Source organism: Zalophus californianus, chromosome 3, assembly GCF_009762305.2.
Source record: "Zalophus californianus isolate mZalCal1 chromosome 3, mZalCal1.pri.v2, whole genome shotgun sequence".
NCBI lineage: Eukaryota > Metazoa > Chordata > Mammalia > Carnivora > Otariidae > Zalophus > Zalophus californianus.
The window spans coordinates 23,138,030-23,146,988 of NC_045597.1; the positions used below are offsets into that span (position 1 = coordinate 23,138,030).

Below are 8,959 nucleotides of genomic sequence, written 5' to 3' on the forward strand. Positions count from 1 at the left end.
CAAAACCACACACACACACAACAAACAAACAAACAAACAAACAAAAAACTATAGTATATTATTCTTTAGTTGTATCTCTGGATGGAAAAATCTTAACTAACCACATAAAATTATACCTTTAGTAGATTGACAGTATTATTGTTTGAATATTCTGACAATATTTTTATGGCTACTTCTGAGATGCACACACAAACTATGCAGGACTCCTTGCTGCTGATTAATGGGACACATTCTTATTAAGAGTTCTGAAGGAAGAGAAGATAACAGGAGAGGAAGAAAAGGGGAGTATGTCAGAGGGGGAGACGAACCATGAGAGATGATGGACTCTGAAAAACAAACTGAGGGTTCTAGAGGGGAGGGGGGTAGGGGGATGGGTTAGCCTGGTGATGGGTATTGAGGAGGGCACGTTCTGCATGGAGCACTGGGTGTTATGAACAAACAATGAATCATGGAACACTGCACCAAAAACTAATGATGTAATATATGGTGATTAACATAACAATAAAAAAATTAAAAAAGAAAGAGTTCTGAAGGAAGAAATTAAAAAGAATGTCAAATGATTCATCATCACATTATCAGCCAGCTGTCTATCACTTACGCTCAAGGGCACTATTTTTGTCTCCCAACACTGGAACTTCTGAAAGAGAGCTGAAAGTCTGTAGCCAACTGTGTAAAAGCACCTAAAAAAAACTTGTCATGTATTATCATCTATTCATCCTCTCTGACCATTTTAATAAACCCACCAATATTTATTGAGCACATTTTTGAGTCTAGTCTTGACCTAGAAACCATTAGAGACTCATAAACAGCATAGTACTGTGTCCCTGATTTAAAGAACTTAAATCTAATAATAAGGACAATGTGAGTCACTGAGCAATAGAAGATAATATATAAATTCTAAGCATTAGTATGTTTGAAATAGATACATCTAAGATGTAAGGAAACATCAAGGAAGACTGGAATAGTAACTTGAAGTGGTCAGTGATGAAGGGAAATGTGAGCATGCACTTGAATGGATGAATATAAATAAGAATGTATCATACGTGTACATATTTTAAGTTGGGAGAACATGAGAAGCAAAGAGCTTAGCATAAATGCAGGTAATAATTAACTACTTCTTGGTTCAATGCTATGTGCAGGTTCTAAGATACAATACAAAGAGGCGCAGGCCCTATGTATTGATAATCTAGTGGAAAACATGTCTTAATATAAGAACTACTTTATAGTTCTCTGATTATAATAAGTAAAATGCATTGTAAAACACTATATGGGAATTAACAGAGTGGGAAAGAAAAGGAAAGCTTAGAGGAGTTTAAGACATAAGATGTAAGTTTTATATGATGAATAAATGTTCCCTCAAAAAAAAAAAATCCTTGGTGTCAGTCAATTCCAGGCAATAAACACAACTACAAACACAGCTACCAGAGTGTGAGACATGAAGGCGTTAATAAGGCAAGACTAGATCTTCAACTATTATCACTGTCAAAGTAATGAAGTATTCAGTAAAGGCTAACCGCTGTGACCAGGTGATAAAATTATTTACAGTTATTCTAAAGGTTTTGAATTTGAATTTAAATACACTTGAGAGCCCCTCAAGGATTTTTTTTATGAGAGGAGTGATATTTTCACATTGGAGAGGAATAACTCTTTCTTCTTTTGCATCTCTATTCTGAGAATTATTTTCTCATACTCTAAAAACGCATATTCTCTAATAGATATAGATATCTAATTGGCATTGTAAAAGTTCTTTGATTATATCTGACAATGCTGATTATAAAGTGAGTAGGAAGGAGGGATCTAAACTTTTTTGGAAAAGTAACAACTAATTAGAGAAAATAAAATACAAAAAGGAAGCATTGAAGAATATTTAAGATGATTTTGAATAAAGATGAGACATTGTCCAATAGATTGTGAAATAAAAATGTGAAAAAAATGACATAAAAAAAGATGGAGGTAAACATTTAGAATGGTTATTTCTTCATAAATTTCACTAGAGTCTACCCAATTCAAAAGTTAACTATTAAAATGAGCCTATTAGCAACTATATTCATATGATTCTTCTTTACCCTGTGCATAAACTTTCTTCAATGAAAACCCATTTGGTAAATATATGTAATCAGAACTGTATTTTCTTTAACAGTAAATTATTCTAAAAAACAATTAGCGCTTATTTTGGTGCAGGTGTAAGAGTTTCCCAGTTGTTGACAATAATTTACAGTGATTAAATACTTTTTTTTTTTTTTTTTGAGAGAGAGAAAGGTTAAGTTTATCATCAGTTTAGTTTTGGTATTTCTCCAAAAATATTTTTATCTGTTTTTCAACAATTCTGACTTTGATATTTCAGCCGATAATTTTCCTGCAATTCTGAAGCTATGTAAATAGGAAGCTGAGGAAAAGTTGATTCAAACAATGTAAAAATCACTGGTTACTAGGCACCCACTTACTTCTTATAGTAATTTCTAGAAACTGAACTGGAGCTGGTGCAAAAGATAGGGAACATGTCCATATTGCTTCAGAGAAGTAAAAAAGATTTGGCAAAAGAATACACTGATGCAAATGATATGTAAAATAGCACTAGCTTTTCACATACTTTGTACTTACTGGTAGAGATAAGAAATTGAATCTGGGCATGCAGAAGTAGAGATTTCATGTCAAGATAACTGCAGAAGGAAAAACAAAACACAGGGTTTTGTTTATCTATGTTCTACTTGGCAAGATCCAGACTGCCAGCGGAGCCTCATGGGCTAGTTAGGGGGGTAAATGACAAATGTGCTTAGCTGTGATAATAGTTTTATAATTAAACATACCAATACATAGTGTTATATCTATTGTCATTCCTAGCTTCTCATCAGAAAAGATAATGGAATATTTATTGCCTTAACTTATTGGGAATTATTATTATTTTAAAAATTATTAAAAATATATTTTTTAGAATTTTTTTATTTAGAAAACAGAAGCTGAATTAAAAACTACACATTTCTGTATATAGATGCATATTTAGAAATAATGAATGGTCAATTTAAAATTATTTCAGGATAATGTTTTAGGGAACTTATTTCCATTATGGAAAATCAATTGGCATAAAAAGTTATATACGGAAAAGCACCTGTAATATATCATAGAGTAAGATAAAATTTTAACAATAGAGATTTACCATCTGTAATTCCCATATATTAAGGATGATATATAAAGCTTTTTTTTCTATTATATAGAATTCAATTCATTCACATCGAAACATATTTTTCATTTGAAAGTAAACATCTCCCTCTTCAGGAATTTTTACTAAATTCAGGAATCCGAATATTTCACTGAAAAAACTAAACAATTTCATTTTACATGTGGATATATGTGAAAACTTATCAATATGTTTTAAATATAACTCATGATGGCTTTGAATTTCTATGCAATACAGATCTAATTAATTTTATATTTTGTGTCCACTACTTATAATTCTACTGTTTTAATATTAGAATATATTTAAAATGAGCAATCACATTATTTACTAATAAGTAGAAATATATATTGATGATTAGTACACATTTATTTTATTTTTATATCTAGTATTGTGTGCGTGTTTTAAAGTTTGCTCACTTTCATGGTCTTTATTTTGTTCCCAAGTTTTCCTAGTTATGTTCATTTGGATAAAGCTCATCCGTTTCCACAGTACTCTTCACTAAGATCCAAGGCATAATGAAAAACAGATATAGAAGTAATGTTTTAAGTAAACTCTGTACAAATTAATTAAAATACTAAGAACTTTCATTCTCCAACATAAAACTTCAAGACATCTAAAAAACAATATATTAAAAAAGTGGCTTTGAGGCCAAAGTTTTTCATAATTTGGAAGAAGACTTTTTTCCTTAACCAAAAGCTACATGGGTTAACATGAACAAAGAAACCTTTTAAAAATAAAAATCTACAAAACCATATTTAGAACCTTACAAAATTACTTCTGATACATATGCAGTTTAGATCATTTGAATAAATGTGTTTGTTAATAAAATCCCAAATAAAATTTAAAAATTTAAAAACTCATCTTAGAAAAAAATATTGGTTGCTCCCATATCAACAATGCCATATGATGATATGATCCAAAATCATAGGTTTTGTAAAAATTTACATTTATTTTTGTTTTATTTATTCATTAAAGATTTTATTTATTTGAGAGAGAGAAAGCCAGAGGGAGAACATGAGTGGGGGGGGAAATATGAGGGGTGTGGGTGGGACAGAAGAAGAGGGAGAAGCAGACCCCTTGCTGAGCAGCGTGCCCCACTGGGGGTGAGGCTGGCTGGATCCCAAGACCACGGGATCGTGACCTGAGCCAAAGGCAGATGCCTAACCTACTGAGCCACTCAGGAGCCCTGATACACATTTATTTTTAATAATATATAACACTGGCATATGAACTTGAAAATAAAGGTTATCCAAAACACCTGATATGTCAGTAAAAGAGATTACAAATGTCTACACACTCACTACCCAAGTTAAGAAATAAAACTTTACCAGCTTTGAATCTCTTTATGTATTCCCTTTCCAATTAGTCCTCTTTCTCCCAGAAAAACATACACCCTGTACTTATTTTTTAAATTATTTTATTTTCATTACAGCTTCATAATTCTACTCTTCAGCATGCCTAAAAATGTGTCACCACTGTCACTCCATATTTAATAATAATGACTTTTAAAAACTCATCTGATAAATACATGATTCTGCTGTCCATTTATCATTCTCTCTGTATAATTTTTTATTTAGTTAATATATAATGCCGTTATATATTCCTGTCCCATTAATATATATTCCAGTTTTATTTTTATTTTATTTTCTATTAAAAATAATGTTGTCTAACAATTTCCTTAGAGATACCCTAGTACATGTGAAAGATTAAATTCAAGATGATTTTTTTCCTAAGAAATTGTGTCAATTTTTATCCCAACTACTGGTCATAAGATATCGGATGACTCATTGTTAGTGCTGACACTTTAAATGATCAAATGTTCTAGTTTTGATACTCTAAATTACATTTGAAGTTCTATATAAAACTAGTTCTTTTATTAAGAGTTTTTCTTCATAAACTTAATAATATCACAACATTCTTTAAAATCTTTAGGGTTTTCCACATTTTCATACTTGTCATTCATGCCTTCTTTCTCAGTTAACAATTCTGGGAGAACATCAATTTTATTACTTTTCAAAAAAATTACATTTTTTAATTCTCCATACTAAATTATTTTCTTTATTAATTTAATTCTCTATATTCTTCCTTACATATTTGGGTCTAATTGGCTTTTCCCCTCAATTTCCTGTGAGGGGTGCTTACTGGTTTTAATTACTTTTGTAATAGATACAGTTAAATCTATAAAGATTAAAGAAGTATGACTTTAATTGCATCCCACACACTCTTAGGTGTTTATTTTCATTTATATAGTCAAAATGTTTCTATGTTATTTATTTCTAGTTTGACTAGAATCTGTAAAGTTCCAATTCCTTGAATTTTGATCTTGCTCTATTGCCAATAATTGGATAAATTTTTCAAAATATTCTGTGGACACTTAAAAGTAATAGTATTGAAATGTAGTGATCCACAGGGGTACATGCACCCCAATGTTTATAGCAGCAATGTCCTCAATAGCCAAACTATTGGGAACCAAGAACCAAGAACCAAAATGTCCATCAACAGACGAATGGATAAAGAAGATATGGTATATACACACAATGGAATATTATGCAGTCTTCAAAAAACCGAAATCTTGCCATTTGCAACGACGTTGATAGAACTCGAGGGTATTATGCTAAGCAAAATAAGTCAATCAGAGAAAGACATGTATCACATGATCTCACTGATAGGAGGAATTCTTAATCTCAGGAAACAAACTGAGGGTTGCTGGAGTAGTGGGGGGGTGGGAAGGATGGGGTGGCTGGGTGATAGACATTGGGGAGGGTATGTGCTATGGTGAGTGCTGTGAATTGTGTAAGAATGTTGAATCACAGACCTGTACCTCTGAAACAAATAATACATTATATGTTAAAAGAAAAAAAAAAAGAAGTAGGAAGGGATAAATGAAGGGGGGAAATCAGAGGGGGAGACAAACCATGAGAGACTATGGACACTGAGAAACAAACTGAGGGTTCTAGAGGGGAGGGGGGTCGGGGGATGGGTTAGCCTGGTGATGGGTATTAAAGAGGGCACATATTGATTGGAGCACTGGGTGTTATAAGCAAACAATGAATCATGGAACACTACATCAAAAACTAATGATGTAATGTATGGTGATTAATATAACATAATAAAATAAAATTAGAAAAACTAATGATGTACTATATGTTGGCTAACAATAAAAAATAGCAATTTTAAATAATCAAAAAATAATATGTATTCTATAACACATTGATGAAAGAAATTGAACATGACACAAGCAAATTTTCACAGACCCTGAATAGCCAAAGCAAACTTGAAAAAGAAAAGCAAAGCTGGAGGTATCACAATTCTAGACTTCAAGTTATATTACAAAGCTGTAATCAAAACAGTATGGTGTTGGCATAAAAAGAGACACATACATCAATGTGACAGAACAGAAAGCCCCCAAATAAACCCACAATTATATGTCAATTAATCTTTGACAAAGGAGGCAAGAATATACAATGGGAAAAAGACAGGCTTTTCAAGAAATAGTGTTGGGAAAACTGGACAGCTACATGCAAAATAATGAAACCGGATGATTTTCTTAAACACACAAAAATAAACTCAAAATGGATTAAAGATCTAAATATGAGAATTGAAACCATAAAAATCCTAGAAGAGAGCACAGGCTGTAATTTCTCTGATACTGGCTGTAGTAACATCTTTCTAGATATGTCTCCTGAGGCAAGGGAAATAAAAGAAAAAATAAACTATTGGGACTACATCAAAATAAAAAACTTCTGCCCAGCAAAGGAAACAACCAACAAAACTAAAAGAAAGTTAATTTGTATGGGAAATAATCACTTCATTTTATTTTTATGGCTTGTCATATTTATACTTAAGTGGTGAATTCTGATAATATCAAGAACTGCTTTGTACTTTTTATTGACTCTTGTTTCCTCAAAGTTAGGGAAGCCATTCACATTTTTTCTTTTGAAATTAAAAAAAAAAGCAAATGGAACAGTATAGAAACAGATTCTTTCCTCAGTGAGATAAAAAAAAAATAGTGGAAAAAATAAAGCTACAAGAAAATATGTCTCTAGTCATTAAGTGGGGCTCCTGTAGTACACATTCTGCTTGTGGGTGACACAGGTGAAATCTGTACTTGGAGCCTGGTAGGAAACAAGATTCAATGAAGATAGTTTTCATAATATTTCATCATTATAATTTGCACCAATCCAACAGTAAAATGACCATCTATATGGTCATACCATGTTAGAAATGGGATTTTGAGCAAGTTAGGCAAATTTATTTTTGACATTTTTTATTCCTTCAAGATATAGAAATCATTTTTTTCTTTTGATAGCCATGATTGAGATATCAGCATGTGAATCATCGGTACTGTGAATTTTAGAATTTTGGGATAAATTGACAACCTCACTCATATTCTGCAATATTTTAATTAACTTAGGGACATTTAAACAAGTTTCTAAGAAATATCTGAGGGAAACTGTGACATGCTTTGACTGAAAACATCAGAAAGATTTTTCTTCTGTTTTGTCTTGCTTTGTTTGGGTTTTTTTCAATATTTTATTTATTTATTTATTTAGAGAGTGGGGTGGGAGAGGGGCAGAGGGAGAGAGAGAATCTTCATTAGGTTCTACACTCAGAGCCCTATTGGGGTTTCATCTCATGAACCTGAGATCATGACCGGAGCCAAAAATCAAGATTCAGACGCTTAACCAACTGAGCCACCTAGGCGCCCCTGTCTTGCTTTGTTTTTAATCATCTTATAATCAGGGTACCGGCCAGGCAGCCCAGCTTCGCGAAGACTCTTGGCCGCCGCGGCCGGCAGGCACCTGGCACGCGCCCGCCCCGCCGCCACGATGCCCAAGAGGAAGGTCAGCTCCGCCGAGGGGGCGTCGAAGGAGGAAACCAAGAGGAGGTCGGCAAGTTTGTTAGCTAAACCTGCTCTTGCTAAAGTGGAAACGAAGCCAAAAAGGCGGCAGGAAAGAATAAATCCTCAGACAAAAAAGCGCAAACAAAGGGGAAAAGGGGAGAAAAGGGAAAACAGGCTGAAGTGGCTAACCAAGAAACGAAAGAAGACTTACCTGCAGAAAACGGAGAAACTAAAAATGAGGAGAGTCCAGCCTTCGATGAAGCAGGAGAGAACGAAACCAAGTCTGATTAATACCATAAACCATGTCTCATCAGTGGTCCCTGTCGCCTTTCTTGTACAATCCAGAGGAATATTTTTATCAACTATTTGTAAATGCAAGTTTTTTAGTAGCTCTAGAAACATTTTTAAGAAGGAAGGAATCCCACCTCATCCCATTTTTTAAGTGTAAATGCTTTTTTTTAAGAGGTGAAATCATTTGCTGGTTGTTTATTTTTTGGTACAACCAGGAAATAGTGGGATATTGAATGTGGGAGGCTTTGATTGTCTTGGGTGTCAGCTCAACATTCCATAGCTGGGGTAGTTTTTATATCCTATAATACCAAGCATACTAAATGGCAATTTGGAGTCGGTCGTGCATTTACTATGTCTTGAATATTTTAAATTACTTCTTTTCCCATGTTGTTTTTGGTAGAATTGTTTCCTAAAGAAAACCACTCCTAGATCTTGGCTCTCCCGGTCAGAATTCTTGTGCACTCTGTAACATCTTGGTCGTGGTAGTCCGGTTTTCCTAGTAACTCTGTTAATGTGCTGTGCAAGATTGAGAATTTGAGTATGTAGTGTATATGATATTAAATTGTGAATTAATGGGACTTAACAATTTAACAGTGCATCAGCATTTGAAGATCTTGGTACTGGGAACCCATCTAATTGCTCTGGGCCAT

General features: G+C 33.2%; 1 pseudogene; it reads left to right on the forward strand.

Annotated features, from left to right (window-relative positions):
• Positions 1–8,004: 8,004 nt before the first annotated feature.
• LOC113920256 lies at positions 8,005–8,309 on the forward strand (annotated as a pseudogene).
• Positions 8,310–8,959: the final 650 nt, after the last annotated feature.